Source organism: Camellia sinensis, chromosome 8 (genome assembly GCF_055761805.1).
Source record: "Camellia sinensis isolate YWXY chromosome 8, ASM5576180v1, whole genome shotgun sequence".
Taxonomy (NCBI): domain Eukaryota; kingdom Viridiplantae; phylum Streptophyta; class Magnoliopsida; order Ericales; family Theaceae; genus Camellia; species Camellia sinensis.
Genome location: NC_138968.1, coordinates 107,145,793 through 107,159,443, shown reverse-complemented (window position 1 = coordinate 107,159,443; position 13,651 = coordinate 107,145,793).

The following is a 13,651-nucleotide window of genomic DNA, read 5'->3' as shown; positions in this document are numbered from 1 at the left end:
TCAAAACGGCCTTCGGCCCACTCACATGTGTCAAAACGACCTTTGGTCCATTCATTTACATCAGGACGACCTTTGGTCCATTCATTTATATCAGGACGACCTTTGGTCCATTCATTTACATCAAAACGACCTTTGGTCCATTCATTCACATCAAAACGACCTTTGGTCCATTCATTCATTTCAAAACGACCTTTGGTCCATTCATTCACATCAAAACGACCTTTAGTCCATTCATTCATTTCAAAACGACCTTTGGTCCATTCATTCACATCAAAACGACCTTTGGTCCATTCATGCATTCATATCAGACTTACGTCCACAATCCCAATTAGCAATTCATAAAGCTTAAAAGGGAGTAAACAATTGGACATTCGCAAGCATTCAAATATTGATATTACTCACAGTGATCGGCTTGTGGATTTGCCCTGGAGCTTGACCCTACACGTTTCATGAACACAAAAGGGTCATTAACAGTTCAATCCGTTCTTTAATTCACATATTCCTCTTTAGGCTTTATTATTATCTCATTAACTCATTTACAATGCTTAACATATGCCTAAGAGTACTTGCAAGTGAAAGAGAACGGAAAACAGAACACAAAATGCAAAAACAGGATTTCAGAAAATAGGGTCCCCGCTCGAGCGTGGACTTACCCGCTCGAGCGGACCCTTAGGTCTGCAAAAGTACTGGTTGCCTTCAATTCCAGCTCGAGCGTGAACTTGGCCACTCGAGCGTACTGCCTGTCTACATAGCTCCCCGCTCGAGCGTCAAATTCCCCCGCTCGAGCGGGAACCATGTCTGCAAAAAAATGCTGGGAGCTCGTTTTCTCCGCTCGAGCGGCACTTCACCCGCTCGAGCGGACATCGAAAATCTGGGTTTTCTAGATTGAGTTCTTGAGCTTCATCTCGACATTCAAAGGTTCTAAATGCATGATTTCATAATTTATCTACATGCATGGCTCATTTTCTACCAACTCATTACCAATGTAACCATTTCATGCATTCAAAGCTTGTACTTCCATGGATTGTACATGCATGTGACATATAACCTTCATTCTCATCTCATATGATGAAAAGATGGTCAAATACATGGATTTCAACCAAAATTGCAACATGAGTCATGTAATTCAAGCTCAAATATGCAAATTCAAAACAATACATACATGCATGCATATATAGTCTTCAAATTCCTCAAAACCAACTCCTTTCATGTTCTAGATCACAAATTAATCTTCAATTCACGAAATCACAACTCAAATTCATGAGTTAGGGGTTGGTTACTCACCTAGGAGCTTTAATCTTCCAAATTCTAGTCAATTCTTGAGTTAAATCTTCAAATTCCCAAGCTAGAGCCAAAAATTGCTCAAGTCTCTTCCTTTCTCTCTCTATAGCCGGCCTCTCTCTCACTCTCAATTGTCTAACTCAGATTTTGAGTTTTAAGAGAGCTAAAGAAGAGTGCAATGCAAATATACAACAAGCCCCACTAACAATTATTTTAATATAAAATAATGGGGTACTTAATTTATCAATTTAATCAGTTTAAATTGACCAGAATCAATTTTCAATTAAATTTCACCGTAGGCTCTAAAAATTATGCCAATCACAATGGCGTAATCAATTTCGGGTTCTGTAGCCGATAAGGCCTCCAATTTAATTTCCGAAGCGGTAAAATCAAACAGATATTCCTACGGTGAACAGATAGAAATTCAAAACCACATATTGTCACATAATGGCATACAAAACCATGCTAAACACATGACCATAACAACTTAAGGACCAATTAGCATAATACAGAACAGGGATGTCACACTAAGCCTCAATCTTGACACATTTATAGATTACAATACGCATCTTCGTCAAGACTATTTGATCTCCCATAAGTCAAATGTTTTGAGATAATTTTTGACATTGCACATATGAGGTCGAGATCAATTAGATAACAGCTTTCGTGCTTTTAGTTTTGACCAAGGTGGCGAGTATTTATTTGAGTTATTTTTTAGAAAGCTCTGTGAAGAGAAATGGATGCTTAGAAAATTGATTATTCCTAGTACTCAACAACACAATGCTGTAGTAGAGATAAGGAATTAAGTATTGTTAATGTTAGGTGGATGATGGCACAAAAAGTTTCCCAATTGGGAATTGTACTTTAGTTTGTTGTCTATATCCCTAACTAAATGTCCTCCATATCAAATTTTACACTCCATTTGAGTAATGGGTTAGCGGAGAGCCATTTATGGGCGATCTGTAACCGTTAAGCAGCTTATCTTTATTTTTACTTCTTATAATATTGCAAAGTTAAGACCTAGGGTTCTATGGCGCATTATTGTATGTTGTCGTGTAGACACATAAGCCCACGTGACGCATTATTGTATGCTGTCATGTAAACCCTCCGGGTCATGTGCATATAGGTAAGCAGCTTTGTAGTAGTGCAACTAAGTCACGTAAAGTTTTCTTAGTACAGGTGACGTGAATAGAGTTTTGGAACTCTATAAGATAGAGAATTCCAAGTATAGTGCTTTATGTAGCCTAGTTGAGAATGAAAAGAAATTTCCAATACCCTAGGGACAGTGGGAGCGATGTGCCTACTAATGGATTACTCCATTAGAGAAGAATACTCTACATTCTTAGTTGCGTGGTAGCGAATGTGGAAATTTTCCACGTCATCACTGGGTGATTGAGAGGGAAACATTCATGATTGCTCCGCAAGATGATAAAGAGCCTAGGATAATGCCAAAGGCTTTAGTCCCCTATTTTTAGAAAGTGGATCAACGTTGCGCAGTTAAAGACAAAGTCTTTGAGGATTAACCATTTCTATAATTTGGTTGACTTTTCATTATGACGCAAAACTGTTCTAAAGTTATGCGTAATTTGGATAGTCATTGTTAAGGCATAAGACTCGCTAGATACTGAAAAGTCGCACCATTGAGAAAAGTGTAGATCATGAGAAGACTTCCTCCTGGGAAGTAAGGTTCTTTCGACTTAGGCTATGATTGACATAAGTTCGGAATATTGATTTGTGGACGTTGTGACCCAACTTCTCGTTGGAGAATTGGATAAGTAGATTCGTAGGGATTTACCTTCTACTTTTATGGTGAAAAGTTGGGGGCACAAAAAGGCTGCTAGTTCCAATAAATCTTTTACATCCTAAAACAGTTATCCAAATAGTGGTTCTTAGATTTCGTCGAGCCATGAAAGGCCAACGATGATCGATGAAGACCACTGAGGCATGATCAATAGTCCAAAAGAAGTTTTTCCTTACTTAGTCATTGTGAGCCAGGAATTTATAAGGTTGTCGCCACCTAGGGGGGGCGGTCCTCTGTTTTAGATATGATGGCAATGGGTGATGCAATTTATATGCTTGGATGTACGATCCTTAGGGATTGTTTTGGGAGAATTCCTGATTTGTCTTCGATGACTTACATAAGGAATATCCTAGAATGATTCTAGATGCAAAATTGCAAACCCATTGACTTACTTATCGGTAAAAGCTAGAGCCTTAGCTATTGAGTGAATCCTCGGATTGTCTTTGGGAGAAATAGATGGCCTATATTCCTTGATCTTTTTTTCTTGTTGTGAGAGCCTAAAGTACGCTATGTGGGTGTATTCGGCATGATAAGTGTTATCTTTGGTAAATGGCCAACTGAGTAATTTAGACAATGACCTTGCTCATTAGACTATGGATAGAATGCTTTACTAGTAGTATATTAATTTGCTCCTTGTAAGATTCACAGAGCTAGTTGGGCGCATCTTGAATGAACACAGATTGGTCACCAAAATATCTTTAGAGAGGTAATTGCGCAAGAGGTAGTGATCTTGAACCACTTCATGTGAGGCGCACATGGAGGATTCTATTGTATATGCTTATCGCAAGAGGTGCTGATAAGGCTTATGGTTGGAATCTAGAATTGCGCAGACTGTGGTCGTGTCTTTTTTAAAATCGATCACTTATTTGTTGTGAGATGATGGGATGTTGACACTATTATGGTTTGTATCATAATGATTAGCAGATGATGATGTTAGCAGGCAAGATTGGCTCACTCACATGAGCAATCACCCTTGGCGCTTGGGAGCAAACAAGGATAAGACTAGTGGTTTATTTTTATTTAGAGCCAAGAGAGGCTTAAATTATCCACTATGTCTGTCGCCTTGGTTACAACCAAAATGAGGTCGTGTTAAGGACCAAACATGGATGTTAGTACCCACTTTTCATGTTGTGCTTGTTATGATTAGCCAGATGTGAGATCTCATTTGGCGCCTGGAAGGCGAGCAAATAGAGAATTCGGGTGAGGCGCTAAAAAGCGACTAGACTAAGATCTGTACAGTGTATCAAGTATGACGTCACTCTTTTGGAAGAGTTATTCCATCGTAACATGTATTCATACTACATGTGCATGGCGACCGAGTAATGAGGTGAGAGAATGGATCCTTGTTTCCTCACCGTGTGAGTCTTACGTGTCATTATTGATATGACTTTCATTTATGTACCCTTTTGTGACATTTGACTATGTCATAAGGTAAGGGTTTGATGTTTTGCTACTTTGGTATGTTGCCTGCGGTCATGTATGATTTGGCCTTAAGGGACATCACTGGGAAAATGGTCAATCCAAAACTAAATGGCATGAGGGTAAAGGGATGATCATCTAGTATTACACCACTGTTGTATATTCACTGCTGGCAACTCACATCACTCTGAATGAGAGGCGGATTAAGTGTGAATATATTGCAAGAATTGAGAGGGTCAAACATGCCCTTTTGAGGGATAATAGTTGTTTTTTGGACCAGTGTAATTAGATGGGTCTGGGGAATATGAGAGACACTATTTCTATTCTTTTTGGGTTGATGTCTCTATGTTGGCTCATTTTGAGTTTCCAGTATAAAGCTCCCACATGCAGGTGTTTCTCAGCGGTTGCACGGTTCATTGGCTAGTATGTGATTGTTTAATATTTGGGGAGATTGAGATAGAGATGTGGCTGTGTCATGTCAACTCATGTGCGAGTGGAAGATGTTAGAAATTGAGCGCCCATGTGGCATGACCTTTGACCTTTTGAACCTTATCCATGTAAGTTTTGAATTTGAATTCAAAACCTATTTGGATAACCCACTCTTGATATCTATATCTATCATATCAATTGATATGGATAGATTGATATATATGGTTATATATCTTATTATATATTTGAATAATATATTGATATCAGATACGTTATGTGGTTTTTACCCATAATATTTTTATATACTCTTTCTCTAACTCTCTCCCATTATGAAAACGATCCAGCCTTTGCACTGTGACTTGTGTGGGTGATACTCATATTATGGTATCACTCCACTGCTGAAAGTTCGTTATTCGCATTTTTGAAGCACGTGATTTACCCACAAGATTTTTTGCTTCAGGTTCTATCACTTAAGGTATGATATGATATTTTTACCCGATGCGTTATACTTGTTTGACATTCTTTTTTAAGATTAAGACCAAACCATGCATTGAGAAAATTAAATCAAATTGTGTGATTTGGCTTGAATCGAATTGATTTGCAATTTTTAAAAAAAATGTTTTTGCTTAACCCTATCCATTTTAGCATCAAAGGAAAAAAAGAGCATAAGTATGATTATCTTCAATTTCAAATCAATGAGAAAGGCTACTACGTGCATTCTTAAAAAAGGCACATCGCAAAAAAATTATAACCTTTTATGATAAAAATTATGATTTTTTTTTTGGTGTGTTATGCTATTTTATTGTAAAAGTTATGAATGACAAATTTATAATGTATATCTCAAAATTACAAATAACGAAATTATGTCACTACATGATAAAAAATACATTTTTTTTAATGGATAGCAAAAAGTTTTATTTTTCGTAGTAAAAAAAAAGTATGTTTATTGTGCAGTAAAAGTTGTGAATTTTTGTGATGTTATGAGGTGCATAGTATATGCACCTCTTTAGAAGTGCACATAGTAGTATTTTCTCAAATTAATTTTTGAATACTACAAAAATAGCGTTTGGATAGCACTATAAAAATGATGTGATAATATCATTTTTAAAGCAAAATTATATTTATAAGTATTTTGTTTTAAAATAAAAGATTCACATTAAATTATATCAGGTCTATATATTTTTTTGTATGATTCTTTGTTTATATATTATATTATATTATATGGAGCAAGGGAGTCAAAACGACAAAGAAAAAGAAAAGGATTTTTGAGAGAGAAAAAAGCTTGACTTTGGAACAAAAAAGGGAGAGTTGGAATGGAGCCAACAAAATGACATAGTATTAAAGCATAGCAGTTGCTGTTGTGATTAACTCACAGCAGCATCCCTGAATCCAAAGATAGGATGAACATAAACAAATAAGGTAACGCCCTAAAGGCTACAATTTTCCAAGACGATACTTGGTTACAACAAAAATAAGTTTTAAAGTCCTCCCAAGCTATTGCCTTGGCGGAGCATATCATCTGCACTTGAAAATAGTTTTCCACATAGGGTGAGGCAAAATCTAGAAGAAATACAACAACACAGTTTATGAATCTTAACAAAGTCATAAGGTGAATGCATATGCAATACTCGTGCCGAAAACATTTTATATCTCATTTCAAAACCATGCAATGCCAAGTTAATATCACAATTCAAGAAATCATTTCCTTTATAATAGAAAATAGGACTGTAAATACAACTCTGTGAATCTCTAGGTACGTGTCTGCAAGTAAACTATACAAGTACTACCAATTTATCATATTTACCGATATTAACCAGAAGGCTTAACACCTATCCACGCGGGTTTTTGGTCTTTCACCATGGACACACAGGCCAACTTAACATTGTAATCACACCGTTTACCCAGATTCACCAAGTATTCACCCTTTTTCTCAAAACGTTAAAGGCGAATTATGCTAACGGTCCTTATAGTGTAAGTCTTGTGTCACTTTGGTCCCTAACTTTTCAATTATGACATATTTGACCTTGAATTTTGAATCTTGTTCCAAATAAGGACAATTGAAGATATCATTGCTCAATTTCAAAGGCAAAGTCATCTCTTTGATAAAAATATAAACAATTTGACAAAAATAAATGTCAAAAAAATATTTTTGAATTTTTAAAAATTATTTCTACCCAATTAAAGACAAAGTTATGTAAAATTGATAAATCTTGTAAACATTTATTTATTTGTTTATTTACCAAATTAATTTTTATTATGTATTTGAATGATGATCATGTAATGGGTAGTTGTTTTTATTTTCATTAAATTAGTTTCTATTTTTTCAAAAGTCAAATATGGTGACAACTTTGATATCATTATTAAATCAATCCATTAAATAAAAAAATTCAAAGCTAAAAAAATTTCATATATTAAATATATCAATTTACACATTAAAAGCCTAACAATCACCCATTATATGATCATCATCCAAACACATAATAAAAATTAATTTAGTAAAAAAATAAAAATAAATAAATGACTAAAAGATTTATCAATTTTACATAATTTTATCTTTGGTGGGTAGAAATTATTTTTAAAAATTCAAAAATATTTTTTTGACATTTATTTTTGTCAAATTAGTTTATATTTTATTAAATTGACGACTTTGCATTTGAAATTGAGCAATGGTATCTTCAATTGTCCTTATTTGAAATAAGATTCAAAATTCATGGTCAAATGTCACAATTAAAAAGTCAGGGAGCAAAGTGATACGAGCCCCAAACTATAGGGACTGCTAGTATAATTCGCCCAAACGTTAACATTCTCCATGTGTTAAATATGCAACAATACTCAATGCAAATGGATGATAAATTAGTTTCAATTTTCCTAATTCTCATGTAATTTTTACAACAATCATAACTATCCTCCACCGATAATCCAAAACAGATATCTCTAAACAGATAAATAAATTTTCCATAAAGATAAACTTCCTCAATTTTCAAGATGTGAGTGGTAATATATACCCAACTCCACCATCCTCATCGATACCAACTCAATTTCACAATTCCAACATTAATTCCATTATCTTTTCAAAATCAACAAAATCCTTTTTTCTTTATAAATCAATCCCAAGGATAGAAACATACCATTTTGTCATAGTTCATCCTCATTTACAATCCCGTAATCATTTCCAAGAATCTAGTTGAAAACCCCTCTTTTGATTTTTAACCCTAAAACCCTAGATTGTTCAAAAATCCACTTTTTCACAATGTTGATTTATAAAAACAAATAACTAAGTTAAAAATCATAAGAAAGTACGGAGAAATCTCAACCTCAAGCTTAGAAGATAAGAGAAACAATGGAGAAACTTCAACAACGCCGAAACCTAACTTTGCTCCAATCGAAAGGAAGCTCTTGGAGTGTTCTACCTTTTTATCAAAGGGACACGAGTGAAGAAATCAATGGATCTAGGTGTATTTGTAGAGAGAAGGTGAGTTTAAGAGAGAGAGGGTCTCAACTCAGGATTTTTAGAATGTTTAGAGAGAGAGATATGAAAAAGTAAGCCAAAAAGGTGACTTTAAGGACTGATATACGCGTAGACTACTCGAGCGCAGGAATGGTCGCTCGAGCAACTAGACACAATAAGTGGGACCGCCCGAGGGCACAAAGTGACTGCTCAAGCGAAGAATACCAACTCCTAGAAATTTTACAAACAAAAGACCATCGCTCAAGCTCAAGAAAGACAACTCGAGCGCAAGAAAGACCGCTCGAGCAAAGAATACCATTTCCCAGTATCTCTGCAGACCTGCAAAAGTACTGGGAGTTCACAAAGACCGCTTGAGCGCTAGAATCACCGCTTGAGCGAAGAGGCAAAATTCTAGGCAACAACGTTTTGAAATACAAGTCACCAATTTGTTCCAAATCTAATCAAGGCTCACCAATGATCAAACTTAATAAGGAATAAGGAGAAACAAGACATGAGCAACCATATAAGACAATGAAACTTGGATCCAGAATATCAAATGGGTCTAAACCAGAATTGCTATAACCTTTTCCCCTTAAGGAATTTCGTTCCCAAAATTTTAAATCAGACATCAAAACCATGTTTAAACCAATTACAACAATGATAGCAAATCGAATTCATCACCATGACCCATCCACCAGTCATTCATTTTCATTACAATGGTAAACAAGTTCTCAATACTGAATATACTATTTACATTTCTAAACATATACAATCTAACACGTATGATGGATCCAGTTTATACTTCTGAAGCATACAGATATGGAACACGTCATGAACCCTGGAGAGCTATGGCGACAAAGCCAAATGATAAGTGCATCACCCTCCTTGGCCCAACACATAGGAGATCTACACGGTCGGCCATATATGGCCTCAAATGGTGCCATGCCAATACTCGATTGGAAGTTATTGTTATAGGGAAACTCCACTAAAGGTAAGTGCCTCTCCCACGACCCCTTAAAACTTAAGAACATAACCCCGAAGCATATCCTCTAGAATCTGAATAGTACGCTCTGACTGCTTGTTAGTTTGAGGATGATAGGCGGTGCCAAATGTCAATCTAGTGCCTAAGGCATTATGTAGGCTCTGCCATAACCGAGTGTTGAAACGTGAATCTCTATCTGAAACAATGGTCACAGGGACCCTATGAAGTCGAACTATGTCCCTAACATAAAGGTTCGCAAAGTAATCCACTGAGTCACTCGTGCACATAGGTACAAAGTGTGCTGACTTAGTTAACCAATTAACTATCACCCAAATGGCATCATTACCCCGTTGAGTCCTCAGAAGCCCCACACCAAAATCCATCGTGACATGCTCCCACTTTCATTCGACTATAGGCAAGGGTTATAACAAACCCGATGGCTTTTGATGCTCGTCCTTTACTTGTTGACAAGTAAGGCACCTTCATACAAATACGGCTAGATCCTTATTTATCCCCTTCCACCAAAACTCGCAACTAAGGTCGTGATACATCTTTGTGCCACTCGGATGTACTGCAAGGTGTGAATGATGAAACTCTCGAAGTACTTTCTTTCGACAAGACTTCGACACGAAAAGACGGTCAAGGTATCTAGCACTCGAGTCAGAATATACGTTCAAGCCCTTATCTGCCTTTCCATTGGAGATTTTCTCCCAGAGGGTTTCTACCTTAAGATCACCCCTCTATACTTCTATAACCCAGTTCACAAGTGTAGGTTGTGCAACTACAGTAAACAAAGCAACTGACTCAACAGACTCATCAAGATGCAAGTCAAACTCACCAATGGCACCCAACATCTCCCATTCTCGGATGGCAATACTAGCTATACTATTAAAGGATTTCCTACTCAAGGCATTAGCCACTACATTGGCCTTCCCCGAATTATAGTGCAACTCAAAATCATAGTCCTTCATAAATTCCATCCACCTTCTCTGCCTCAAATTTAAATCCTTCTGTGAAAATAGATATTTCAAACTCCTGTGATCGGAGAATTCCTCAAACCTCTCACCATAAAAGTACTGCCTCCAAATCTTCAAAGTAAAGATCACAGTTGCTAGTTCTAAGTTGTGAGTAGGATAGTTTCTCTCTTGCGTTTTCAACTGCCGTGAACCATACACTACTACCTTCCTATCTTGCATCAAGAAACAACCCAAACCTTCCCAATATGCATCACAATACATAGAATAGCCAAAACCCCTCTCCAAAATAATCAACACTGGAGCAACAGTAAGTCTAATCTTAAGTTCTTGGAATGACTTCTCACAAGTTTCACTCCATGCAAACTTGATTTCTTTCCTCGTCAGTCTAGTCAAAGGTGAGGTTAACCTAGAGAAATCCTTCACAAAACGGTGGTAATACCTGACTAATCCCAAGAAACTATGGATCTCAAAGGCATTCTTAGGTTGTTCTCAATCTTGTACTACTTCTATCTTAGAAGAGTCTACAGTTACCCCTTCTCTAGATACCATATGGCCTAAGAAATTAACTTCTTTCAACCAGAATTTACACTTCCCGAACTTAGCATACAACTTGTGGGCTCTAAGCATCTCAAGCACAATCCGCAAATGTTCTTCGTGTTCTTCCCCAGAGGGTGAGTAAATCAAGATGTCATCAACAAAGACAACCACGAAACAGTCTAAGAACTCGTGGAAGATTTGATTCGTCAAATCCATAAACAAGACTGGTGCATTGGTTAACCTAAAGGGCATCACTAGGAACTCATAATGGTCATACAGCATACAGAATGCCATTTTCTGATATTTTGTCACATATCAATTCATGATATTTTGACAAAACTTGAGGCATGTCTATCTCTCTTTCTCTCTGAGCCTCCATGATGAGAGGAAAGGGGGGTCGTCTTCATATTTGTTAATTGCTTTGTCCAAATTGTGTTCAAAATCACCAAGCCATCAATTTGTGGCTATTGATGGTTTTAAACTCAAATTCACTCTTCTCTTGAGTTTCATGATAGAGGAGAGCAGAAGGGACAAACATGGCTTGCAGTTGCTCTATCTAAACTGTTTTCACCCCAGAGCACAAAAACAAAATTTTGCAAGAAATTAGGGCATGACTGGCCTTATTTGGAAACTGTTGGGCCTCATTAGGGGCCGACCGGGCTCCAATGTTAGGTAAATAGATTATTTTGGCAGAAACAAGGGGTAGTGGCTGGGGGTGAAACATGACAGATTACCAGGGAGGCAAACAGAGTAGCTTCTGCAAACTGTCTACATGAGCATGCATCCGATTCTTATGGATTATTAATGTCATTCATATTATTGTTGTACATAATCTTGTTGCAATTTCATTGTTGCAATTATCATTGTTGTAATTATTATTATCATAATGCCTTTTGTTGTAATAAATTAGATGGTTAGCTATTTATTTATTATTTATTTCAAAATTTGTAATAAGTAATTAGTTAAGCTAATTTATTGTTCATTTGGATTTGTAATAGTTAGCGTAATTCGGACACTTGGACAATCATTTGGACCCTCTTACATAAGGGCAAATATGTAATAATTATGTATATCTTCTAACCCCCATTTCTTTCTCCCTTTTATTTACCTGCTTATAATGGTAGTATAGAGCATCATGTTTCCTTAGCATTTTCCATGTTTGCATACACTCATGTCGCATGCATTAGGGTTCGGCTCATCATACTAACCGATGTCAAATTCAAATTCTTACTCGAATACGTGATTTATCATGTCTTGAATCGGATCATATACCATGCTAGTAGCCGAGCCTATTAATTGCATGATTGTATGTGTTATATTAGTCATGTTGCATTAGTTAGGAGCATGCATGTTTTTCTAATTATTTTTCTTTGTTTGGCTTGCCTTGGAGTATTAGGTAAGCATTTATTGCTTTAGCATATTGCATGCGTGTGATTGTTTCCATGTCGAGCATGTTTTCCATGAGGCTAAGTGGTTAAGTGATATACTTGTTTAAATGCTTTGTGGATAGAGGCTTTTTTAAGTTGGAATGTTTTGATGAAATACGCATATGAGCTCACTTTTTCAAGTGACACGTGTTCAAAACCATTTTAAAAAACAAACATGAAATCAAATGTTCCAACTTTGCAAACTAGTCTATACTTGTGTGCCGCACATAGTAAAAATTAGCCTAATAATCGGAACGAGAGCATATAATGTAAAGAAGAATCACATCATGATTAGTAAAGGCCGATCTTTGATCGGGTGAGTGGGGTGCTCAATTCATGACATTCCCCTCTCATACCTAAGTGCCCGAGTCGAGACACTTTGGTGATGACGGACTAATGGCCTTTGGCACGAGTTACGGGTTTCCTAAATTTTCTAAAAATATTTAGGTGGCGACTCTGAAATCTGGCAAAGTAGTCTATTTTTGGCATTTGATTCAAACATCGATTTTCCAAAAGAATTGTTGGATTTGCACTCATTTGTGTTTATCTATTTCACATTGCACTTGTGAAATCAGATTCAGAACCACGAGAGTCCGAACTGTAGGGCTAGTCGTATTCGAAAGAAGCACAAAAAACAAGTTATAGTTTCTAGCGACTCTACTGGGGAATTAGAGAACTTGACTTGAAATTCATGATGTGAATTTTTTTCTACACTTAAATGTTCTTTGCATTGCATTTGCATGGTTACTTTAAGTCACTATGTTTTCCATCTACTATTACTAGACAGTTTGCCAGAGGCTCGCCCAAAAGGCTTGCCAAAAACTACAGATTACCGCTGTACCGTTTGATCTACTTTTCACATTCGATTATGGGCTTTGCCATGTTGGAAACACAATCCTTGGATCTAGATTACCGCTGTACCGTTTGATCCACCTTTCACTTCTTGGTGTTAGGTGTGAGAGGTATATTAGGAGGTCTTATCGAGGTCCCTCCCTTTTTGACCATTTGGCCTAGCTAAATATAGTAAAGCCATAGCAACTATTCCAATTATGACAGGATACCATCCATGTATAGGATGTTGTGAAACTCTTTGTCTGAAATAGTGCAACCTAGATCATGTCAAAATCTAGGGTAGGGTAACCCTACCCCATCATAGGGGTGTTTTGGTTCTCTTTTACCTAGTATGTGCTTTTTCAGTGAAATTGTACTGGAAGGTTCATATAAGTTGTACAGGTTAATATCAGTTTTGGGGGCAGAGTTCAATGAATGTTCTTCAAATGTGATGATAAACTGTTGCAAATTGGGCCGAAGTACTGTCCGATTTTGATTGTTGTTTTTTCTTTCTTTTCT